The 27,081-nt window shown below is 39.7% G+C and overlaps 1 protein-coding gene across 1 annotated transcript in view; it reads left to right on the forward strand.

Annotated features, from left to right (window-relative positions):
• Positions 1-992: 992 nt before the first annotated feature.
• Positions 993-27,081, forward strand: part of schlank (ceramide synthase schlank) — a 737,426-nt gene continuing 711,337 nt past the window's right edge. Inside the window, exon 1 of the mRNA XM_067782172.1 lies at positions 993-1,015. The gene's annotated coding sequence lies outside the window, so the exon portion shown is untranslated. The remainder of the gene's footprint in view (positions 1,016-27,081) is intronic.

The following is a 27,081-nucleotide window of genomic DNA, read 5'->3' on the forward strand; positions in this document are numbered from 1 at the left end:
CATAAACCTGAAAAAAGATCATCAAAAAATAAACAAAATTCAAATATTAGATAAGCAAATCGAAGAAAAGATCGAAATTGCGAATGAGCTCAATAACTTTTTCGTAAACAGTGTTTTAGAAATAAACCAAAGTATAGAACATTTTGATTTAAATTTAACCGTATCTGATAGCAGTTCGACATTCAAATTTAATAAAGTTGTAGCAGATGACATTGTCAAAATAGTTCGGCTATTCAAAAACAAAATTGGTGGCAAAAATCTTTTATCAGAAGGAGTTTTAAAAGATTCAATAGAGTATACAGCTTATTTTTATGCAAAAATTATAAATGAAAGCATGGAAATAGGCACTGTACCACAAAGATGGAAAACGTCGACCATTATACCAGTAAAAAAAATAAAAAATACGTATAAACCTGAGGAAATGCGACCTATAAATACACTACCATGTGACGAAAAAATTATGGAAACAGTTATAAAAAATAAGTTAGAAAATTACTTGGAAGACAATAAATTAATAATAAGTGAACAATCGGGATTTAGAAGAAAACACTCATGTGAAACGGCACTGAATATAGTGATCTCTAACTGGAAGGAAGATCTAAATAACAAAAAAGACACTGTTTGCGTTTTCCTGGATCTGAAAAGGGCATTCGAAACAGTGGACCGAGACATTTTGCTCCAGAAAATGAAAGTCATGGGAATTCAGGGTATAGAATTAAAGTGGTTCCAAAATTACTTGACTGGCAGAAAACAAAAAGCCATAATCGGTGATGAAGTATCGAACGAAATTTCGGTCCCATTAGGGTTACCGCAAGGTTCTGTATTGGCTCCTTTATTATTTTTGATTTATATTAATGATATTGTTAAAGCTGTAAAGTACTGTAACATAAAACTGTTTGCGGATGATGCTCTGCTTAGAATAAGTGAAAGTAGTTTAACAACTGCATTGACGAAAATGCAGTGTGACTTAGATAGTTTATATAAATGGCTATGTGGTAACATAATTAAACTTAACGTGAGTAAAACAAAATATATGGTTATTAGCCGAAAAATCGAAAGCGAAGTTGCGAGTATTCAGCTCAGGGTGAAAGATGAAATGTTAGAGCAAATAAAATCAATAAAATATCTTGGAATTGTAATTGACAACAAACTCAAATTTGATGAACATATTCGATACACTGTAGGAAAGATAGCTAAACAAGTCGGTTTTATGCAAAGAACCTGTAAATTTATAAATAGAGAGTTTAAGGATATTGTATACACAACATTGATTGAATCTAATTTTAAATATTGCCCATCAGTCTTATTCATTATACCAGATACAAAAATAGATAGACTTCAGATATTGCAAAATAGGTGTATGAGATTTGTGTTACGGGAAAAGTCAGATGCGTCGATAAGCGACATGCTAATAAAACTAAAATGGCTAAGTGTCAAACAAATTATTTTTTATTATACTATGAAAATGATCTTCAATATACGAAAGGGAAATGTACCTGAATACTTAACAAATAATGTTGTATATATAAACGAAACCCATAATTTTAATACCCGTAGAAAAAATGATTTTAAACTGCCACTCTATAGAACTGAAGTGGACAAACAAAACCTTTTCCATAAAGGATTTAAAAACTTTAATGAATTGCCTAATGAAATAAAAAATTGTGAAGAAATTTATGTATTTAAAAGCAGGCTATATGAACATTATAAAACCTTACCTATAAGATAAGTTCTACAATGTGATTTAATAAATATTGTTCAAACTAGGCTTACGCTGTAATAAATAAATAAATAAAAAATAAATAGGTGAGTGGCTGATGGTCAGTGTGTATAATAACTTTCGCTGTGACGTATAGGTAATTTCTGAAGGAATTTAAAGCCCAAATTATTGCAAGCATTTCCTTTTCAGCTTTGTTTAATGTTCTTGAAATAAATGTGATCGGTTTGCCATTCTGTTCTAAAACTGCGCCTATGGCATATTGTGAGGCATCTGTAGTTAAGTCGAAACCTTTACTGTAATCGGGGTATTGTAGGATAACATCTTTGGATGTGAGGGTGGCTTTAATTTTATTGAATGCTTCTTTTGCTCAAATTGCATTCAAATTTATTAGAATTTTCCTTAAACTGCTTTTAGACATTCTTCCTTCCTCTCCTCTAAGTAGGGATGTCAGTGGTTTTGCTAGTTTAGCATAATCTTGGATGAATCTTCTATAATATCCGGATAAACCCAAGAATGAGCGAAAGTCTTTAATTGTTTTGGGGTAAGGGAAGTCTGTTATTGATTGTACTTTGGCTGGGTTTGTAGAGATTCCGTCAGAAGAGACGACAAATCCCAGGAATTCGACTTTCTTTTTGAAAAAGTCGCATTTGTCAATCTGGACTTTCATGTTGGCCTTGTTCAGAGTTTCGAAAATTGTGTCGATATGTTCAGCGTGCGTTTTTTCGTCCTCGCTAAATATAATTATATCCTCTATGTATACATAGCAAATTCTACCTATGTGTTCCCTAAGTATGTCGTCCAGTGTCCGTTGGAAGATAGCAGGGGCGTTCTTTAAGCCAAAAGGAAGTCTCGTGAACTCGTATTTTCCGTTGTTCACTGAAAAAGCTGTTTTTTCCACGTCAGATTCCTTAAGAGGAATTTGATGGAAACCGCTTTTTAAGTCAATCACTGAGAAAATTCGATTCTTTCCTAATTGGGAAAGTACCTCGTTTATCTCGGGTATTGGATACCTATATGCGATTGTTACTTGATTAAGTTTCCTGTAATCAATGACCATTCGAAATTTTTTTTCCCCTGAGGCATCGTCCTTTTTAGGCACGACCCAGACGGGTGAGTTGTATGGGGATCTTGATTTGCGTATTATTCCGTCCTCTAGCAGTTTGTTTACCTGAGTTTCAACTTCCTGCTTAAGGCTCATGGGATATGGGTATGATTTTGAGTATATTGGTGTGTCAGAATTTGTGCGAATTTCGGCAACTAATTTTGTTGTATAAGTTAGTTTTTCGTTTGGCTCTGAAAATAAATTACGGTGTTTCTGTGCTAATTGTCTAATTCCGTTTTTTTCTATCGTGGTCATGTCTTGGTCCCGAATTTGTATTGTGTTAACATTTTGTACACTGTATTGTCTTAAAAAGATTTTTTTTATGTTTGCTATAACCATAAAATTGTGGTGGGTAATTTTGATTTTTCCCCCGACAGAATTTGCAAAAAAAGGGTAGTCGTTTTCTATTGATTTTGTTACTAAGCTGGACTGGATATAATTTTTGTTAGATCCAGTGTCCACTAAAATGTTTAAAATTTCACCGCTCTTCGTCCTGCATCTAAAGTAGGGTAACGAAGAGCTGTTCAATCTAAAAAATGTACATCCCTCAGATTCTGCGGTTCTTCCTTTTCGTTGTTAAAGGTTGTGTTCTGATTGTGGTCGTTTGGATCTTCGTAGTATTGGTCTTGGTAGTATTGGTCCTGGTAGTGTTGGTTATGGTAGTGTTGGCTATCCGTCGCTCCGTCGGTGTTTATGTGAAAGTTCCTTTGAACTTTGATAGGGGGATGGTTTATCATTGATCTATTATGTGGCCGTTTGCCCACTTCTTGAGCTTTAGGGCTTTCGTCTACGTCCATGGGTTGAGGTGGTTTAGGTGGTCTTGGAGGAGCGTGGTGTTGTTCGTTAAAAGGGTTTTGTGGTTGGTATCTATTTACCTGGTTTGGGTTTTGGTTGGCGTATAGCTGATAGTTGGGAGGATTCAAATTTTGTTGATGATAGTTTTGTGGAATGGGATTTGATATGGGTCGAGGTAGGTGTGCTAGTTCGGGATAAAACCTTGATTGTGGTTGGAGTTGTTGGTAAGATTGCGGCTGAGGGTATTTTACCGTGAAGGGCTGCTGGATTCGGAGAATTAAAGCTTTGTTGACGGGACTTAGACATCTGGTTGTTCGCGTGGTATGCCCTGAAGTTTTGGTTTTCGAGCTTCAGGCAAAGGTGTAAGGCTTCTGGCAAACTCTTTGGTTCCTTTATGCCAAGTAACCTGGGGAGATCACCCGAAAGTCCTCTGACGAAGGTGTCGAGGGCCTTAGCTCGGTAATTCTCAGTTAACAGGTGAACTGCTTCTTCACCTATCTCCATACAGCCTATTTTATTTAAAAGTGGTGATAGGTGTCCGTATACTTTCTGGTAGAACTAATTAATGGACATTCGTCCTTGTATAAGACATGTCATTTGGTACTGTTGTTGTTGTTGTTGTAGCAATGCTCGCCCCACCTAATAGCCGCGACCGATCACAAATTGTCATCAATATCCTCTAATGGGAGTCCAAGGAAACTTGCCGTTTCAACAGGGGTGGACCATAAGGAAAGGGGTGTTAGAGGCGTTGGTTCCACATTACAATTAAAGAGATGGTTGGTGTCATGTGGGGACACATTGCAAGCGGGGCATACATTTTGTATGTCGGGGTTGATTCTGGATAGGTAAGAGTTTAACCTGTTACAGTATCCAGAACGAAGTTGAGCAAGAGTCACACGCGTTTCCCTGGGGAGTATGCGTTCCTCTTCCGCGAGTTCTGGATATTTTTCTTCAAGTACTGGATTCACCGGGCAATTCCCGACATAAAGGTCCGACGCCTGTCTATGGAGTTCACCAAGGACCTGCTTGTGTTTTTTCGCTTCATACGGCTGAGTTCTCAGGTGCCGTATTTCCTCAAAATGCTTACGGAGATGACTCCTTAGGCCCCTAGGCGGTGCTGGTTCGTCAATCAGATGTCTGCTGGGATGCCCAGGTTTCTGGGTATTCAACAGAAACTGTTTGGTCAGCATCTCATTTCTCTCCCTGATGGGGAGTATTCTCACCTCATTATGCAGATAGTGTTCTGGGGACATAAGAAGACAGCCCGTGGCGATTCTGAGAGCAGTATTTTAGCGGGCCTGTAGTTTCTTCCAGTGGGTAGTTTCTAGGCTTGGCGACCATATGGGTGACGCGTAGCACGTAATCGGCTGGCTAATTGCTTTGTATGTGGTCATGAGCGTTTCTTTATCTTTTCCCCAGGTACTGCCAGCGAGGGATTTGAGGATTTTATTACGGCTCTGAATTCTCGGAACAATTGCGGTTGCGTGCGCACCAAAATGTAGATCCTGATCAAACGTCACACCCAAGATCTTGGGGTGTAGGACATGGGCGTCCATGTTGTAAATAAGGTCGCGGAAGATTTAGTCGGTGACAATGCCAGGTTTCGCGAGGCGAAAAAACTGGAGGGATCAGGGAGATAGCCGTTTATTTTATTGCATAGCTCATCGATCTCTGGGCCTGGGCCTGTGGCCATTATTGTGCAGTCATCGGCGTAGGAAACGATTGTGACTCCTTCCGGTGGTGAAGGTAGCTTAGATATGTAGAAATTAAACAGAAGTGGGAATAGGACACCACCCTGTGGCACCCCCTGTTTAATTCTCCTTGGTTTTGATGTTTCGTTTCTGAATTGCACCGATGCCTGCCGACCACCCAGATAATTTGCGGTCCACGTTTTAAGACATGGGGGAAGGGTAGGCCCTTCCAGTTCTTGCAGTAATGAGCCATGGTTGACCGTATCAAAGGCTTTTGATAGGTCTAGCGCTACAAGTACTGTTCTATGGTGGGGGTATTGATTCAAACCGCAATTTATCTGGGTGCTAATGACATTTAGCGCGGAGGTAGTGCTATAGAGTTTTCTGAAGCCATGCTGATGAGGTGCTAGCTGCAAATGTGCTTGGAAATAAGGGAGCAAAATGGCTTCAAGCGTCTTTGCCACTGGCGATAGGAGAGATATCGGACGATATGACTCACCTACGTTAGCTGGTTTCCCAGGCTTTAGTAGCGGGACCACCTTGGCCATTTTCCATTTTTCGGGTATGGCAAAGGTGGAGAGAGACAGGTTGAAGACATGCGCTAAATATTTGAAACCCTCTTTCCCTAGGTTTTTAAGCATCGGCATGGCTATGCCGTCTGGGCCCACTGCTTTGGATGGTTTAGCGCGACCAATGGCATCCTCAACCTCTCTAGCGGTGATGGTGATTGGTGACGCGCTGAATTTGTGTTTATGTGCATGTCTATTGGCTCTCCGTCTATCTTTGTCGACCGTAGGATGCATTATATATTGTCGGCAGAAAGCGCTCGCGCATTTTTCCGCATCCGACAGCACCTTATCGCCAAAGGCGATGGAAACTTTGTCTTTGTGCTTAGTCGGATTCGATAGGGACTTTACGGTGGACCAAAGTTTACCTACACCGGTAGAGAGGTTACAACCTCTTAGGTGCTCTTCCCATTTCGCCCGCTTGTGTTCGTCCACAAGCAATCTGATGCGTTGGTTTATATCCCTTATTTGGGGGTCGCCTGGATCAAGCTGTCTTATAAGGTCGCGTTCCCTCGCTACGCTCGCGGCCTCCGCCGGGAAGTGGGCCGGATTTCGGGAATTCTCCCGGCGGGAATGAAATGTGCCGAGGCGGATTCAATGACCTTACGGAAGGCACGCTCCCCTTGGCGGGCATCAGTCGGGATAGGTAGGGCAGCTAGGCCTTGACGTTCTAAGACATTGTCCCTGCGGTCGATGCCAGGATCAAATATATGATATTGCACAGAGTGGTGTATAATAAACGCGAGGCCGCCTCCATTTCCGCTCTCGCGGTCCTTCCTGTGGACATTATACCCAGAGCAGGTCTGCAATGCAGATCTTACTGTGAGTTTAGTCTCTTGAATCGCAGCAATGCGGATGTTGTGCCGCTTCATGAAATCGACTATCTCCGTAATCTTCCCAGTTAGTCCATTACAGTTTAACTGCAGAATTCTGAAGTGCATGAGGGGTGACGCCGCCACTCTAGGGGTAAGTGACGGGTGACTACGCCTAGGTTGTGGAAGGCCAGGACGCAATTGCTGTTGTGGCCTTGGGACTGGGCGCCCTTGGGCAAGCATTGGGGTACCCGGATGATTTGGGTTTGCGACGTGGCAACATGGCGCGATGAAACCCGTCGAGGGGTTGCCGTCGCGGAGACCAGAACATCTAGGAAAGTGGCACCACCCAAGGCAAGAGCTGCATTGAGCGGATGTCGCAAACCTATATATTCTGTGCTGGCAGACGGTGCAAACGGAGGGAGGGACTAAGAGTCTGTTTCCCTGACCTGCACGATTGCTGCCAGAAAAGAGGGGGGGAGAAGAAGACGGGGACAGGGGCTGATGCTCAGCATTGCTTCCAGCTCTACTACGAAGGTAGTAGTTATGAGTGGTATCAGCTGTTTGAGTTGTTGGCGCCGTGGGGCGCGAGCAGCAGCGGGTACTTGTTGTGGCTTGCAGAGCAGCGACGCTGCTGGAACGTAGTGGAGGGGCACTTAGGCGTAGACTACGGGGCGCCCTTGGGCGTGAGCAGCAAGAAGCCACAAAAGATTTATAAAAGTTACGTGGACGTCGGTTTTTGGGATCAAGCCCAGAACAACCTGTCCGATGCAACCATCCCTTGCACGAGACACACTGAACAGAGTATGACCGTCCTAAAAAGATTCTTTTCTGGCAAATGCAGCAAAACCATTTCTCAGGACCGGGGTCAGGAGACGGACCCGGATTGGGTTCGATACCTTCCCGGAGTAAGAGATTATGTAACAGTCCTGCTGCAAGGAGCTGCTGGGAGGATGACAATTTGTGGGAGGGACGAAACAAATTAAATGGGGTCACACTGAAATGACAGTCCTTGGTCGGGAAAAATCCCGAGTCGCTCCGGTACATAGAACCGACTGCCTTGGGAAGCGCTCTGCGCTTGGTACTCTAAAGTGCCTATGTCTAATTTGTCGGCGTAGTGGGTAGTTATACAGCGGGAAATTTCTGTCCAATCTAAAGAGGTGTTGTACGATTCAAAGGCTATATCTGCCTTCCCAATTATCTTATTCCTAATGACATTAAAATGCCGAAATATCTAGGTGTACCCTTTGAGGGTTCATAAATTCTCTAAGTTCTTTCAACACTCTTTTTCCAGGAGCTAAACTCTGAGGCATTTCCTGAGAATTCTCTCAGTGAACGTACAACATCTGGAATCTTATCCATTTCACTCATATTATTTTGGAATTGGGCGTCTATAGTTTGATCAGTTATGATAGGATTTGTTTTGTTGCTAAGGACACTCTGTACTATATTAGGCACACTTGCCTCTATGGCTAGAAATATCATGCTTCTTATCATATTGGCCAAGTCTGGTGAAATTTGGTTATTAGGGCCTGGCGGTGCTGGTGGTGCAGCAGGAGGGTTAGCTCCAAGCACTGAGGGTCTAATCAAATTGTTTGGATTTCACATTGTAAGGAATTTTTGATTTTTTTTTTTTTTTTTGTCTTCGGTAAGGGATTTGATTTCCTGGACTTCTTAAATCACAAAAAAAAATCAAGGTTGTCTTGAAAAGGATTTTCCTAAATTTTTCTTTTTTTTATTTTATTTCCGCACTTTTACTTTTAAAGGTTCTTTTTTCTTTCAATGAAATATCTAAGCTATTCAATTCTAAATTAGTTCCAAATTATTTAAATTTTGGAGTTATTTTCACAATAAGTATTCGAATTTCGTAATTGTAATTTTTTATGTAGTATTTAACTTCTCTTATTTTTTATAATTTTAATTACTGTAAATGTTTTTGAAAGTTACTTAGTTTTCAATATTCGCTCGTTACTTTCTAAATTTCTCAAATATGCGTTTTTAAGATGAAATTTCAAAATTTAGTAGATTTGAATTTTTTGTTTTAAATAGTTTTTCTTAAATATATATTTTCTTACACTAATTTCAGCTCCATCTCGATAAGTGTGTATTCTTCCCTTTTCCTGGCGGTACTCGTGGTACACTGGCTTATACCTTGTTGCGGGGGGTGTCTCCTTGGCTGGTACCGTCGGGGCGTCCGGGAAGTTTGTAAGTTTTCACTACCCCTTTCACGCCTCTTTTTTATAGGTATCGTTTAGTAACACAGACTGGGATAGTTTTTCCTTTCGTAGCACTTGCATTATTTGTGGTACTTATTGAAATTTTTTTTCGACCGGTTTTCTTTCTATTGTGGCACTTTTTGTATTGTGGCACTTTTTGAAAGTTAATGCTATACTGGTGGCACTTTTGGAATTTTTAGATAACAGTTTCCTTCGCGGCACTTTATTGAGCTTAATACCGATTTTCCAACACTATAAGTTTACCAAGCCAAGCCTTTTAGCTCGGGTGCCAATTATTGTATCCTTTATTAAAGGTACTAAAAAAATAATTTTTTTGGGTCTAAATACCTTTAATATTATTTATTCACTAATTTAATTCTTGGTCGTAAGACCTTACTTTCTTACTCACTAATTAAAACTGAACGTTTACAACTAACTGCTTACAACTGACTGACTTAAAATGGTAAATTAGTTCTAAATATAACTTAATTCTACCTGTGCCAGCATTATTTCGTTCGGCGGGTGGCGGATGTTGTTCCCAATTCAATTCCGGATGTCGTTCACAATATTTGTGTTTTTGCTAATCAGGCGTCTGGGCCTTTTCCTGTTTGCTTCAAAATTATTATTAAGTATTTTGAGCCATCAACTTGCGTATTGCTGACTAAGCTCTTTACATTAGCGGCAGCTCGAATGTTGACTTAGTTGGTGCTAACTTATACGTCCTTAGAAATACACATTTGTAGATAAGATAAGTACATGCATGATTATATACTTGTGCTGAGTATGATTATATACGTGCAAGCATATACGTGCTTAGAAATATACATTTATAGATAAGATAAGTACATACATGCTTATATACTTGTACTAGATATAATTATACATGTGTAAGCATGTATGGACTTAGAAATACACATGTCTAACCAAGATAAATACATACTTGTATCAAGTATAATTATATATATGTATAAGCATAGACGTACTCAGAAATACACATTTATAGAGAAAAGAAGTACATACACGCTTATATACTTGTACTAAGTGTAATTATATATGCGTAAGCATTCGCATACTTAGAAATACACATGTATAACCAATGATAAATACATACCTGCATGTATACTTAGATCGAATATAGTTATATATGTGTATGCATATTGAAGTATTCGAAGTAAATGAAAAGAATGTTTGACTTTTGGAAGTCTGATAATAATTGAATTTATTAAAGAAATTCTTTCTCTTTTATAGCTAATTTCTTAACCTATACATTCATAAATATCCTAATACTAACAAACTAAAAATATGTACATTTGTATTACTATGCAAACATGTAGATTTGTATTAGTACTATGCATACCTGTAGATTTGTATTACTACTATGCATACATGTAGATTTGTATTAGTACTATGCATACATGTAGATTTGTATGCAAAGTCAGCAGATTGATATTCATGTAAAATGTTTGTATGTGAATATTTGGTTAATTCACATTATTGGTTGTATGTAAATATTTTGGTGACAAACTAATATTGGCGATCGGCAGTGTATTGACCGGAGTGTGTGACTAGGCAGAATTTGTTAGGTGCGAACTGACAAAGGTGTCATATTCGGCATTCCATTGACGTTAGCGAACCGCTGTGTTAGGTCAATGTAATTTATGTCGCATAATATTGTAATATGATTATGCTATTACTAAAATGTATTGGCATAGAAGTTCATGGTGCGTAATGCTGCAAATGTATTGCATAGGTGGGCATGACGCATAACGCTACACCATCCGCCTTAGAAAAAGAGTATTATATAATTGTTTTGTGAACAATTGTATAAAACTCTTTGTTCGCATTTTAAATGATTTTGGTATTTTACTGTAACTTGATATTATAATGAAAGAGTTTGTGTACTTTGTTTCTAATTTGCTGACCTTGATACTTTTATTATTTTTACATTTTATATATATTTTTTTCAATATTTTGTACAAATTTTTTTTTTCAAAATTTTAAATTTAACGATTTTACATATAAAAAAAATTGTGTTTTTTTTTTGAATCTGACAATTATTTCACTTAATTTACCTATTTTACTTATTCTATTTTTTTACAGCCGGATTTTAAATGTGTGCACTCACTTAAAATCCGCTTGTCTTTAGAAATTTTTATTAACTAGCCGAGTAAATTGGAATGCTTATTTTACGATTATGTTTTAAGGTGTCAAAAGGTGTTTTAAGAGGGTTTAAGCCTATTCTTATGGACTATTATTTCCTTATCTTTATTGTTCCTATCATTATGTAGTAAATTATGCCAACTATTTTCCTATTAATATTTTCTAATCTATTGGGGTTAAAGTGAAGTATTTTCCTAATATGTAAAAATATGGCCTTATGAGACCTAGGCAATAAATGATTGTATTTATTTTATTTTATTAAACTAATTCCGTATATTATTCAAGGAAAAACAATTTTTTGTTTCACTTGAAATTTTTTTTTCACTCATAATAAGGTAAATCTCTAATAAATTGTATAGACAATAGAGGGGTTGCTGATGGAAGAGCGGGGTAGCTATGTATTGATAGTAGTTCTATTAATGGATAAGTGGAAGGTACAGTGGGTGCAAAGAAAAATGTTTCGTATCGTTTAAAAGTTATTTTTATATTTTCGATAATTTCCCTATTTTCCAGCAACATCTTTGATCTTATGTGTTATGCGATTTCTGCGGCGGCCACCAAGACAGAATCGCCATGACTTTTATGAAGAATTATTTTTATTTCTATACCCGGATTGTCACATGCACAACCTATTTGGTTAGTGCAATTATTTGATCTTTGAGAACCAATTGTTATTTTATAAATTCGCCTACTGCAGTAAATATTCAATTATTTTCACCAATTTGTCCCTCAGGACAACTGTGTTTTCCTTATAAATTTCAAGTCCTGGATTGGCGGCATTTCTTTTATGCCTGGTCGAATATTGTCCTAAGTCAATAACCTCCTCAACAATCTGGTTGCTTGAAAATTTTCTACGCTACCATTTTTCTATCCTAGGATGAAAACGAGCGCGACAAGTCTTTTATTGCAAATTTATATAGCGCTTTAATATAAGTTAAGGAGCCCAAGGACTAGGGCTCCAAAAAGTTAAAGTTGGGGGCCGCCCCGCGGCCCCATTGCAACCTGAAAAGATCCAAATAAAAATAGGTTTTTCCGCTTAACAATATTTACCATTTGTTTCCGTTCAATGTCAAAAACAGACTGACTCTATCATTAACTTAAACTAAGCTCTAAGCTTCTACCTTAGTCTAAGTGATTTCATAATTGCTGACACTGCACTTCCCACGATTGGCCAAAATAATATTTTATCGCTTGCGTGGCGAATCACACGACTTGCATTTTGTCCGCATATCATATCGCTTACACTGCAGTTCCCATGGATTGCATTTTGTGTGCTTACGCAATATGATATCGGATCAATTACCTACGTTGGCTTTGCTTGTGTTTGTTGAAGTGTGGTGTCAGCACATTCTTACAAGTAAGTGTGTCTGCCCTCTTGTTAAGTACCCCCCTTTAAACATCTGCGTCCCGCAGATGAGCTCCTTTTTCAGAGGGATCCTTTGTATGGCTTGGCTGGTCCTGATCTGTTGTCTGATTTAGTCTAGGAAAGTTGATTGTAGTAGTGAGTTTTCTCCAGATAATGTAGCATACGGCTGCCAGAATGGCCAAGGCAAGAGCGTCAAAAATTAGCGAAAAGTGAAAATTATTGCCAAGTTGTTTAAGCTGATTAATATTTTCCATGCTCAGGCCGTGAATGTAGTTAAGGTTCAATTTTAGTCCTTCGCTCGTGATGTTTACCAAGGGCGGTGGCAGGGCCTGCGCTGTGCGTACTAATCTGCTGGTGAATGTTTCATTTCCCACCGTGACTGTTTCGTTGTTCAAAGTAATGACGTACGTTCCATTTAGGGTTGTGGAGTAGTTCCTCCCTTGTAATAGGCCTTCAAAGTTTGTAACAAATATTGTTGAGTCTATGATCATCTCGACGGTTTTGGTGTTGTCTGGTTCAAAGCGGCATTTGGCATCGCCACCTTTAACTAGCCTAGTTAGGCACCCGTTTTCCCGAAGTTTAGTCAGTGATTTGGGAGAACAAATTGTTGTGTTGCTGATCGAAGGGCAATCCTCTTTCACCCCGAACGTTTCAACTTCGTTTATTAGCATTTTTTTATAGCTGAGGTCAACGTGTTGTCCTTTTATAACAGCGGCCCGTGTTATTAAGAGTCGGTAGCCATCTGGTTTTACCTTTGGCAATCAGAGTACGTACTCTATGGCTTCAATGGTGTTCTGATATGGTAGGGAATCTTCCTCAATTATTAGCCTTCCAATCTCGTCTCGATCAAGAAGATTTGTGTTGATTACGCCAGAGTTCGCCATTGGCACGCTTGGACGACTTCTGACACCTGTTCCTTCAAGATAAGGACTTTGCTTAGGTCAAGAAGTTCGATATTCTCCTCGCTAATGTTTTTGCTTATAGCGTCAATGTGGAGCATCGCTTCGTTTGCTTTCTCGATTGCCTCGCGGGTACCGTTGAATAGTTTTTCGTTGGCCCGGTACTGGTGATTGTTGTTTATTATCACGTCATTCATGCTTCGAAGAATATAGTCCCAATCCGCTGCATCTGGAGACCCAGCTATCCACTTCCATGCTGAACCAATCCAGTCAATGGAACGTACCCTTCGTGATTTGCTTATTTGTAGTTCGTCGAGACGCAGCTTAGTTTGATTTAGGTGGAATTGTAGCACAGTCTGCACAGCCCTGCTTGTAATATCGTGCTCTGTTGACTCCATCAATTTGACCAAAGCCGTGTTGAAGTAGTTTAGGTCGACCACATGGACTAAACTGAAGTGTCCGTTCAGGATCCAACCACGCCCGTGCTCAATAGTTACCAGTGGGGAGCCATAATTGTAGATGTTGAGGCCGTACACGCCAGATATTAAAAATAAACTGTGTTCCATTATGGAGAGAAAAAAAACTCATTAGTGTTGGTAAGATTAGTATTGACCATTTTTTGTTTTTAGGCACTTTTATTATTTATCCCAGGGACGGTGAACTAATAATAAATGGTTACATAATGTACAAGTTGTTTTATTTTGTATTTTTTCCTTTTATTATTATTATTTAAAGAACATTTTATTGTATAATAAAAAAATCTTTCCACACTAAGGGAAGAGTTAAAAAAATTAAATTGTTTGTGTGCTTTTTTGAATTTTATTATTTTATTTATGTGTTTTTTGTTGCGTTTAAATGTATTCCTATATCCTACCACCATCCCCGGCTACCCATCGTGGTACTTGGAAGGTCCACAGGATCCGAGAGCATGGATATGAAAGGGAGGTAGTTTGTAAGTCTTTACTTTTGTTTGAAAGGTAGCGTTAAAGGCTACTACCCTTGGATCCTGCCGCCTTACAAAAACTCGTGGTAAAGAAGCTGATGAAAGAGGATAATATTTCTAAGAATTACTGAAATGTTTCCTCTTTACCCCTTCTTTAAAGTTTTTTATGTTTTTTTTTTTCTATTTTTTTTATTTGTCTAATTTGCCTTTTTTAGTAAGCGCATAATTAGTTTTTTGTTTTGGGCAGATTTCTTCTTAAGAAAAAAATTTATTTTTTATTTTGCCTCTTGTATTAAGCGTGTAATTAATATTCTTGTTTTTTTGTATTTTTTTATTGTTGTTTTTTTTTTTTCTTTTCTTTTTTGCAATATTTTATGTTGCCTATTTAATCGCTTATGTGGTTTGTTATAGAAAAGATCTTTGATCTTGAAATTTACGCCTTTTTGGCGTCGTCTGTGCTATAGAATTTCAAATCTTTGGGTCCCTTATTGGGACATCTTTATGTTGTTGACTTCCCGTGGTGACCTTATTATCTTTTTTTTGTTGTGTTTTTTTTTTTTTTACCTTATGTTGGCATATTTTTTATCTGCGCTTTATGAATCCTTTTGCCAGTGTCTGTGAGCAATGTCACTGTATTGTCTTTACCAACCGTTTCCTTTTTGTAAAGTGCCTTTTGTTTTAATTTTATCTGTTTATCCCTGACGTAAATCTCATCTCCTGACCTAAATTCCTTAGCTCTTTTCCTTTTTTTATTCAATCGGAGATTTCTTAACTCCTGGTTTCTCTTGATTTGTTCCCTAATCTCCTTGTGGACCCTACTTTTGAAGTTGGTTAGGCCTTGGTAGTTAATTCTTTCGGTTCTGTTGAAAAATATGTCGCTAGGCTTCCACTTCGTTACAGAGTGTATTGTTGTGTTGTAACGATCGACAGCAATATACACCAATTCCTTTGGTCTAGCGTTATTTATTTCTTTCCGGAGGCACCGATAAATCTCAATAATGGTAGAGTGGAATTTCTCGATCTGGCCGTTTACTTCACTTCTTTGAATTGGAGTCTGATATAGTTCGATTCCCAAACCTCTTATGTAGTTACATACCAATGGAGTCATAAATCCCCTCTCATTGTCGGTGACTATCATTTTAGGAGTTGTGAAATAGTGTATTACTTTGGCTAGCTTAGCGCGGAGAGTGACGGATGCTTTATTTTTAATGTGAAAAAGCTTGGCAAATTTTGAAAATTTGTCTATGCAAGATAAAAATTTCTCCCCTTGAATTTCAAAAATGTCCACATGCACTATTTCGCATGGATATTTCGGCACTGGAGTCTCTTTTATCGGTGGTACTGCCGGATGCCTATCATACTTGTTAGCAAGGCAGGTTTCACAGTTAGAAGTGAAATTTTTTATCTTACTAGCCATTTTGGTAAAATAATACTTTTCCAAGATTTGTTCCCTATTTTCTTTTGAGTTTCTATGGGCCCTCCTATGTTCTGTCTTTATTATACCGCAAATCCTATCCTCGTTGGCCACATCCTCGACCACCCTCAGAGTTATCCTAATTTTGTATAAAAGGAAATGTTCTATATATAGTTCTTCTAGGAGTTGCAAGTAACTTTCTGGAATCTTTATTCCATTTATGAATGCTGGGTTTAGGCGTTCCTTCAAGGCTTCGGTTAAGCTGGCCTTTTCAATTATATCTAGTCTCACATAATGACGAGTGAATCCTGGATGTGGGTTTTCAACACAAGTCATTGCATTCCACTCCGTAAAAATTATTTGGTTTCGGAAAACGTTCAAAGGGGCTTCAACGTGTGGAATAAGGTCCGAAGAATCCTGTTCAGCACTGTGAGCTGTCCCCTCGTCACTTCTAGCTTCTGTTGGTGCATCGTTGGGTTCCGACGGTGCTGTCAAATGGTTTGCCTGGCATGGAATTCTGGAGAGAGCATCCGCCACGACATTCGATTTACCAGGAGTGTAAATCAATTCGTGGTTATACTCTTCTATTCTAGCCTTCCACCTCTTCAACTTGGCGTTATAGTTTCGACTTCCTAACGCAAAAGTGAGAGGCTGGTGGTCAGTGAAAATTCTAACTTTTTTGCCCCATAGAGGTAGGATCTCAAGTTGTCTAGAGCCCAAACTATAGCCAACATTTCCTTCTCGTTTGTGGCATAGTTTTCCTCTGTTCTACTTAAAGATCTTGAGATGTAGGCGATGGGTCGATCTTTCCCTGTTTCTCCTTGGGATAGCACCCCACCAATGGCATAGTTTGAGGCGTCGGTGGTAAGGTTGAACGGTTTTTCGAAATCTGGAAATGCGAGAATATCTGAGGAAACGAGTAGTTTTTTTAGAGTATCGAAGGCCTGAAGGGCCTCGGAATTCATTTTGATACGCACTCTTCTAGATTGGTTTGCCTTGACCTGCGAATTCTCACCGCGTGTGAGATTGGTCACCATAGCTTCGTTACCAGCATTTTGGAGAAATCTCCCACTGATTTTTTTGTTTATTACTACAGGTCCTGCTACGGTGGTTACTGAGAAAGGTGGATTGACTGGGACTGTATTAGTTGCCAATGCAGGTCTTATAAAATTTTTATTTGCCCCTGTGTCAACTAAGAGCTTTAGGGCTACTTTGTTTGGTGTCAAACAAGTGAGATAGGATATACTGGATTGCGCGGTAGTCCTCATATGAAATAGGCTGGTGGCCCGTCCGCCATAAAATTTACCTGCTGGAAGTTGTCTTCTGTCGATTCAGCATACGTTGAAGGTCCGCTTTCTACATCTGCGCTGTTGGCTTCCATGTAGAGCCTCTGCTGTTTGGGCATCTTTTCAATCGATGATGCAGGTCCCCTTTTGAAGGCGTTGTTATTCGTCGGTCGGTTCATGTAGTTCACCTGTCTGGTTTGAACACTGTCGTCGACATCCATTCTTTCCGCAGGTTTTGGGGCTGCGGGTCTAGCAGGAGGTGCGGTGTTCGTCCCTTGATTGCCTTGGAATCTGTTGTAGGATGACCGGCCATTCCCTTGAGTATTGTTCCGATTCGTCCAGTTGTATGTAGACCGTGATCGAGGAGGTAACGGTGGTCTCTGAGTAACTTGCGACAGGGTATTGGTGGGGACAACTACTCTATTTGGAGTGTTTGCATGGACTATTGTGTTCCTTAACGTTAGGTTCTGGATGTCAAGGCAGGCCGTGTACGCTTCTGGCAGTGTTTTTGGCTTCTGCACTATAAGCATACGTGACAATTCTGGACTGAGGCCCCGTATGAAAACATCGAGTGCCCTGTTACGGTACGTTTCCACAAGGACCGACACGGTTTCCTGGCTATAGTCATCGCACTTGATTTTGTTCACTATTAGAGACAACTGATGATTGACCGTTGCGTAGAAATCATCTAGTTTTGAAGCTCTCTGAGCTAGCTGATTCAGTTGGTGCTCTAAAGTCCTAATGTCCCTTTTGTCTGCGTAATGCAGCGATAATACCTTTTTATTTCTACCCAATCGCTATCGAAAACATTATACGCTACCAGTGCTGCATCGGCAAAGCCACGGATTTTCTGCCTAATATGTTGCAGGATGGCACGATACAGGGGCCTTTCCTTGACGATATCGTAGTCCGACAGAATTCCTTCAACGCTGTGAACCCAAGAGATGTATTGAGAAGGGCTGCCTTCAAAAACTTGCAGCTCCTTCACGCAGTCGGGGAGTCTGCCAATATCCTTTAGGTCTTGCTCCGACAGTGGTGTTCGCACCGCTGCCAATACCCCCTGTGGCTGCGTTCTTACGCCACCCTGTTCTACTCTTCCCAATCGCTCATCGATTCTGGCAAGATTTTGTTCTAAACTCGCGTTATTGCATTCAATTTTCCCTAGCCTAGAGTTCAGAGCAACACCGTTGCTTTCTATACCCCCAAGGCGTGTCTCAAGCCGCCTAATCTGCTCGAGGAGAGCATTGATGCCCCCATTAAGTTCATTAACTTTCGTGGCTAAAGCGTCCATTTCAGATAAAAAAAAATTTAGTTTTAGATTAAAAAATATATTTTTAAATTTTAATTTGGAACACGGTGGCTCTTTAAAAATTGTTTTTTATTTTTTTTTGTGTTACTTACTGGCGTTCGCGATCACCTGACGGGATAGTCCTTATAGCACAGACGATTTGTTTGTTTTTTGTTTTAGTTTTAAGGTTGTCCTTACACTTTGACATTTTCCTGCAAAGAAAAAAAGGACTTTAGTTACATTTGTGAAACTTTTACCGTGTTCTTATGGCAACGGCGACATGTACCAAGTTGGCGTTTCACAGTACATTAGTCTTTAAATAATTATGGTTTTGGTCAGGGGAGGCTGTGTCACTCCTTTTTAGTCGTCGACAATCAGATTGAAGGCAGCCTACTAAGGCACAGTTGCTCCACAACGCTCTGGACATATTGCGAATCTTTAGCGTGTTCTTATGGGTACGCTGAAAGTATCACAAGTAACGAGTGGCCGTTTTCAGTGTGTGCTGATGTGTACCCTGGAAACTCCACAAAAGGATAAGCCGGCCCAAGTGTGTTCTTATGTGTACGCTCGGGTTAACTTTTAAAGCCGGCCCACGTGTGTTCTTATGTGTACGCTCGGGTTAAATTTTTCAGAAGGAAATGTTTGCCGTATCCTGAAGGGAGCGGCAAGTTGCATATTGCAAAAAAAATTTTTTGTGTACATGACACGGTCACAGGAGTCGTTAACCATTTTTCGGCCTTTGGGGTGGTGAGGTCCGTCCTAGAAGTATAGGTATACGGATTCACCCAGCCAGTGTGATTATACGTGCACTTGGAATAGCAATAGTGGGGCCGTAGGATAATTCACTTATAAAATGTTTCAATTTTCGTGTTGAATTTTATTCGCGCGCCAGAGGATCTTAGGGGTCACAGGCTCGCTTCTTTTAATATTATTCCTGTATAGCCCTCTGAGGGCTTTTAGGATTGGACGTAGTAATTTATTGCGTGAAGCATCACTTTTCACTCAACTTTTTGTTATTCACTTGTTTTTTTTTTTTATTATTCGTTTTACCTCTCCTGGGGAGAGAAGCTTTTATACCCTGGAGGGTCCCGAAGGGAATCGCAGAGTTAAGCTATCGTTATAACCGGAGGGTCCCCTCGAAGGTGAATCGCGGTTTTGGTATTTTCGTTATTGGCTGTACAAGCCTTAAATTATCTAACCTGAGGTCTTGCCTCTCTATATATTTTTTTATTCCTTTATCGGTAAAATTTCTATTATTATTTTTTTCTTAGCACTCCACTATCACTATCACTTTATCACTAATCACTATGGACCGCACATTTAAGGAGGTCCTTTTTGAAGGACCCTCTTGCCAGTGGGTCCCTGCTCGGGCGCCAGTTAAGGAGCCCAAGGACTAGGGCTCCAAAAAGTTAAAGTTGGGGGCCGCCCCGCGCCCCCATTGCAACCTGAAAAGATCCAAATTAAAATAGGTTTTTCCGCTTAACAATATTTACCATTTATTTCCGTTCAATGTCAAAAACAGACTGACTCTATCATTAACTTAAACTAAGCTCTAAGCTTCTACCTTAGTCTAAGTGATTTCATAATTGCTGACACTGCACTTCCCACGATTGGCCAAAATAATATTTTATCGCTTGCGTGGCGAATCACACGACTTGCATTTTGTCCGCATATCATATCGCTTACGCTGCAGTACCCATGGATTGCATTTTGTGTGCTTACGCAATATGATATCGGATCAATTACCTACGTTGGCTTTGCTTGTGTTTGTTGAAGTGTGGTGTCAGCACATTCTTACAAGTAAGTGTGTCTGCCCTCTTGTTAAGTTATATATATATAGGTTCTCGTTGTGACTTTTTCTTCATGTTTGTTGTTATGAGCTGGTTTTTAAAATTTTTGTATATTTTGTTTCGTAGGGTTTGCTTATTTCCACTGTCCTAGAATTTTCTATTGCTTCATGACTATTTTTGTCAGGAGCATTCAGAGGTGTTATGCAAATTTTTGATTTGCTGTTCGCTTTAGGCAGGGCTGCCTTTACTGTCGATTGTGACATTTTGGTACTTACTATTTGAGAATTTACTTCAATTGTTTATTGCTCTTCCTCAGCTTTGAGTTTAGAAACTTGGGTAGAAGAAAAAAAATTTTTTTAGATGCGCTGTTGCACGTTATTCATTTGCCTATATTTGATTTTCATATATTATCTTATTATTGTGGCCATTGCAATGATAAATAGCCCGACTAAGCAAATCATTGCGCCTAGCCAAACATCTGGAATTTTTGAGGTGATTTTTGTTTCTATCTCGGCTGGTGGTTCATATTTTGCTATCCTGTTCTCTGACGTTTCAGAGTTTCCTTTTCATACCTCGTAGCCAACTATGGCTATCATAATGCCTTGGGCTATTTTTGTCCACCAAGCCATGTTCAAATTTTCCTATAATTATATTTCTGCTTTAATGAGAAATGAACTAAATTTAATTTTTAATAAAATTTTTGATTTTATTCTTTATCCTATGCATTCCATTTTACTTTTATTATTTTTCCTTAATTAGTTGACATAAAAGTTTAAGAAAAATTTTGTTGGAAAAATTTGTTTAATTTTAGCATTTTAATGTAATTTTCTTTTTTTTTTTATTAAATTTTGATGAGCTCGAGGCAGTTTAAAATATTGAAACACAGTTTAAATGTTTATATTCCAATTTTATTTGGTTGATATTTTGATCTCATTCTGAGATCATCCTCAGGAACTGTGGACAAAAATAACAATTAGTTAACATGTAAACAATTTTCAAACCCTAAACATAATACCACTTACACAATTGAATATGTTTTACCGACTAACAAGATGTACGAAAAAAGAAAGCGTAGAAGTCAAATAAATATGAAAATATAAACAATTTAAAACACCGTAAGTATAAACAAAAATCTGCAAAAACAACAATACATAGAATGACGAACAAAAAGACATAATCATTTGCATTAACATACAAATGTGCATATGTACATATATATTGGTCATCCCACTGCATTTGTTGTGTTGAGCTGCAATTCTAACTAGAACAGTGTTGTTGTCTTAAAACTAAGTCGCGGTAAGCGCGCGCCAGCTGATCAGTGTCTATTTTATAATTCATTTTCGTGTCATTAGGGGTGTTCGTAATGTGCAGCATTTCTAAAGTATATCCTTTGCCGTAATTTTTCTCCTCGTGTAAAATGGATACATTATCGAAATCGGGATAATGCCCGGTATCTTTGCAATGTGAAGACAGTGCCGTTTTATTGTCCGAAAAACTGCTTCTTAATTTCACATTTGACCTGTGAGCGGAAATCCTTATCTTGAGTTTCATTTTTGTTGTCCCCACATATACCTTATCGCATAAGTGGGACCCGTTACCATTACACGGAATCCTGTAAACTACATCAGACTTCTCTTGTTTGGGAATTCTATCCTTTGTATTTCTGTAGAGTTTTCTTAGCGTGTGTTTATAAGTTGACGCGATCTGATATTTATCTCTGTCATAGAGCTTTGAAAATTTTATTCTTTCCGATATTCCTGGAACATGAACTACTGATTTGTATATTTCTCCCTCTCCTTTGGCTATGTTGGTTCTCTCCTTATTTTTGGTAAAGTATGTTCGAAGTAATTGATTTACGGTTGTCATAGGGAAGTTATTCTTTGTCAAGGTTACTTTTATTTCGTCAATATTCTTTTCGTGAAAAATCATGTCGCTCATCGAGAGCACTCTTCTGATGAAATTGCTTGCTTATTAAAATTAATAAGTCTTCCAGATGCCGTGGGCTTTTTATACCAGTCAATCAACAATTTGTTATTCTTTCTGATAATAAGAGTGCCTAAGTAGGGTAGCCTCCATCTTTTTCCGTTTCTATTGTAAATTGAATTGATTTATTGAAGTTGTTAAGATCGTTGAGCATCTTTTCGACATCTTGTGTCCTAACAATCGCGAACAAATCGTCAACGTACTTAGTTAATAAACGCGGTTTGTTGGCAGTTTCCATCGTGAATTTGGATAGTAGTTCCTCCATGACTATACCCCTTACGACAGGTGATGCTGGTGATCCCATAGGCATTCCTGACCGTTGCTCGTATATTTTTTCATTATATTTAAAGTAACGATTTTCCATTATGCAAAATTTAACTATGTTTAAAAACAGCTCTTGCGTTAACTTTGAATGGTCTTTTAATTCATTCCATTTTGAGGATATTATCTTTAATTCCAAGTCTACTGGAATGCTCGGGAATAAGGAGACTACATCAAAAGACGCTAGAATCTCATCATCATAGATATAGGTATTATTTATTTTTTGTTTGAATTCAATCGCATCTTTAACATTAAATTTAGACGACTTAGTTATATTTTCCAATATGTTAACAACATATTTGCATAACTCATACGACGGTGAGCTAATAGAGGAACAAATAGGTCGAAGTGGCGCCCCTTCTTTGTGAATTTTAGGCAAATCGTAAATTCTAGGTGGGTTGGCAGTTTTGCTTAAAAGTCGTTGTTTTTCTATTTCATTGATAACACCGTTATCAAGCATTTTTTGAACTAACACATTGTTCTTCTCTTGTAATTTACTAGTAGGGTCTCGTTTTAACACTCTATATGTTGAAATGTTGTTAACAATCGTTTGCATCTTTATATCATATTCGGCTTTTTCCAACGCTACCGTTACATTACCCTTATCTGCATTTAGAATCAATATATCTTTTTTCTTTTTCAGAAATGTTTTTGTGGCGAGTACCGTTTTGTTTATAAATTTATCCCTTGCAGAAATTTTATTCCTATTAAGATGCTCGTGTATAAGTTTAGTAAAATTACTTCTTCCTATTTCTTGTTTTTCTTTGTCTTCAATAGTGCATATAACACTCTCCCCGTCTGCTATAAGTTGGAATAAAGGAAACTCTGTATCTTGAATTGGAAGGGCATATTTCGGACCCAGAGATAAGAGCCAACGAATGTCCGTGGGAAAATCTATAGATGAAATATTATGAAACCATTCTGGGACCACCCTAATATTTAAATTTTCTCTTTGTCTACTTTTGAGATTTTCGTATTTCTTAATTTGATTGGTTTTAATCTACACCGTTTGTTTGGTCGCTAACAACTCCTCACTTTGAAAAAATTGAGTGGAATGTGTTGCTTCAAGAGATTGAGTTATCAGTGCTCTCAGTATATTTACCTCTTTTTTGTTGTGTCTTAAAAGTTCATGCTTGATGTTGATTAGAAGGTTGATGAGTTTGCTTTTCACATTATTTATAAATGTGGCCCACCACTTTGGAAAATTGTTTGGGTATTTTGTTGTTGCTGGTATTATTAGTAATTACGTACATTATATTTTTTGTTGCATTATCAATAAAATTAGGAGTTAAGCCATCTCTTCTGCACCCTTCCAAAAATTTAGTTGATGTTGTTAGTCTTGTGACTTGTTTCGTAATATGTTGGTAGTGTTTTATGTATTTGTTGGTCTGGGCGTCATAGTTAAGCTTGATGTTTTTGTACACTCTGGCTGTACTGTTTTTATCTCGGTGTGCTCTCCGTTTGAACATTTTAAAAATATTTTTATTTGCCTTCAAATATTATAATTTATTAAATTTTGATGAGCTCGAGGCAGTTTAAAAAATTGAAACACAGTTTAAATGTTTATATTTCAATTTTATTTGGTCGATATTTCGATCTCATTCTGAGATCATCCTCAGGAACTGTGGACACAAACAACAATTAGTTAACATGTAAACAATTTTCAAACCCTAAACATAATACCACTTACACAATTGAATATGTTTTACCGACTAACAAGATGTACGAAAAGAGAAAGCGTAGAAGTCAAATAAATATGAAAATATAAACAATTTGAAACACCGTAAGTATAAACAAAAATCTGCAAAAACAACAATACATAGAATGACGAACAAAAAGACATAAGCATTTGCATTAACATACAAATGTGCATATGTACATATATATTGGTCATCCCACTGCATTTGTTGTGTTGAGCTGCAATTCTAACTAGAACAGTTGTTGTCTTAAAACTAAGTCGGGGTAAACGCGCGCCAGCTGATCAGTGTCTACTTTATAATTCATTTTCGTGTTATGAGGTGGGTTTTGTCTAAGGCTGGGTTAACGCTCAGTCAATCCAGAGTCAAGTAAAGGTCCCACAAACCCCTACTGAATAAATACACTATATTTATGTGTTACGAACACACGCACATACGGCTGGAGATATAAGCGGGCAGCAGCTTTCCGTCGCAAGGTGGCGGTACTGGTACGGCGGTACGGAAGCAGCGGCGGAATAGAAGCAGCGGCTTGACGACGGTAGGATGGCAGGCGGCCAACGGTCGCCGTAACAGCGGCGGGACGGATGCAGCGGCTTAACGGCGGTAGGGTGGCGAACGGCCAACGGTCGTCGTAGCAGTGGCGGGACGGATGCAGCGGCTTAACGGCGGTAGGATGGCGAGCGGCCAACGGCCGTCGTAGCAGCGGTGGGACGGATGCAGCGGCTTAACGGCGGTAGGATGGCAGACGGCCAAAAGTCGTCGTAGCAGCGGCGTGACGGATGCAACGGTGATGGGCTACGCAGCGCGTACCAGGGCCGGGGTGAGAGGGGAGATAGGCTGGCGACGAAGTTTACTTGGACAGCGGCTGCGTGTTCCGGGCGGGATAGAAGGGGCGTACCAGCGGGCTTGTGTTGGTCGGTCGGCTTCGGCAGGATCGGGTTGATCGAACGTCTTCGGCAGGCCCGGTAATCGGCGGGGTCAATCACCTGCGGGAGAAACTGCGAGGATTCGGCTAGTGCTTTGGGTCATTGAGGCAGCGGGCCGCTCAACACCAGGGTGGGCGACGGAGGGAAAAATAGTCCAAGACACTGCTCTCGTCGTCCAGCCCTGGTGGAGGGTGACCCGCGCCATGACAGCGTCCCTTCCACTCAGCTAGCTAGCCGGAGTGGTTATTTTGTCTTTAACAAGACAACCACTCCCGCTGGCTCACCTGCGAGCACTGAATTGCAAAAATGCAAATTCGATGTTTATATGGGTGGTGCCGCAAACTGTGGTGGGGAGAGATGGATCATCAGGCATGACCTAGGTATTGTGCCGGTGTGCGTGTGGGCGGAACACTTTATTTAAAAGAATTTTTTTTTCCAAAAATATACAGAGTCATTCCACTTAAGTTATAACAGAGTTAATATTAACATTTCAAGTTTAATTTCAAAAAAAAAAAAAAATATTATTCCACTTAAATAGAAAATTAATTTTTTTTGTCGGGGGTGGAGGCGTACTAAACTGCGTCCGGTTTCGTACTTCTCTTGTTCCCTTTTTAAGTTATATGGTTGTTGTTTTTTTTTTGTTTTTTTTTTTTTTTAGTAATTTGAAAAATAATGCATACTCAGTTTTGTTTTTGTGTTAAATCTAACAAGCATTCTTGTAATTGTATATAAAGATAGATTTGTTTGGCCTCCGTTTGAATTTTTGGCTTATTCGCCGGCCATAATGTTGCCTCAAATGGTGGGCGCCATGGGCGGATAGGTTTTGGTGAGTCCGGTGGTGTGGGTTGCCGGTGTTTGTGACTCATGTCGGGCGGTTTGGTTTCTGGAATGAATAAGTAAACGGGTTGTTTAGGATTCGCACGGCTTCAGGCCTTACAAACGTGAGTGCGCGTGGCGACGCTTTGGTCGCTCCGGGTGGCTTAGTTTCACCGTGTTCGTGGAAACATATTCCATCACCAAGTATGGGCCGGAAAATTTTGGTACTAACTTCTGGGCGAATTTGTCTGCCGCGGATGAGAGTGGGTGGTCCCTTTTCATCACCTGCTCGCCTATGCGTGGTTTCCATTGCCGTCTGCGTAAGTAGTATTGTTTTTTCTGTTGCTTTCAAGCTTTGGCTAGGTGCCCTTTTATCTCGTCCCATAACTTGGTGATGGACGGTGGTACGGTTGGTGGCTCCGCTGGTACTGCTCCCTCCGTGCGCACTTGCTGCGGTGCCGTAAGATGTCTACCGAAATTGATTTCTGCTGCCGATTCGTGGATAGCCGTGTTTATCGTTGCTAATGCCTTCCCGACGAATTGTTTGCCATTGTCGGTGAGGTAGGTTTTCGGGCAGCCAAATCGATATATCACTCTTTCTTGGAGTGCTTTGATCACGCTTGCCGTTGTCGCCTGGCGCACTGGGATCAACTCCACCCACTTGGAGAATTTATCCACCATGACGAGGAGACACGTATTTCCTTGCTTGGAACGAGGCAGTGGTCCCACGAAGTAAGCGGTTCCTATTTCCCACGGTCGTGATGATTGCATAGTTGCCATCAATCCTGCTGGGCGTCTTTGCTCGACTTTATATTCCGCGCATCTGATACATTTCCGTACGCGTTTTAGTACGTCGCGGAACATCCCGGGTCTGTAATAGTTCTGCTGCGCTCTTTTGAGCGTTTTCTTCACTCCGAGATGTCCAGCTGCGGCGGCATCATGGACTTCCTGCAGTACTTCGATTCGTCGGTCGGCTGGGACGCACAGCTTCCATTGCGGTGCCCGCGAGAGTTGATTCCTCGGGGAAATGTGGCGGAAGAGTCGGTTATCGACGATCTGGTAATCTGGATGTGCCTGCGGTTGTTCCTGCACTTGCCTTGCTTTCCTCTCGTGCCAGTCGTTTGTTTTGTTGTTTATGGTGTACAAAACATCGTCTTCCGCGATTTGTAGCGGGCAGCGGGAGAGCGCGTCGGCTACCACATTTTGTGCCCCTTTCCTGTATTCTATTTCGAAGTTATATTGTTGTAATTCCAGTGCCCATCTTGCCAGACGTCCAGAGGGGTTTTGGAG

Source organism: Eurosta solidaginis, chromosome 4, assembly GCF_040869045.1.
Source record: "Eurosta solidaginis isolate ZX-2024a chromosome 4, ASM4086904v1, whole genome shotgun sequence".
Classification (NCBI taxonomy): Eukaryota; Metazoa; Arthropoda; class Insecta; order Diptera; family Tephritidae; genus Eurosta; species Eurosta solidaginis.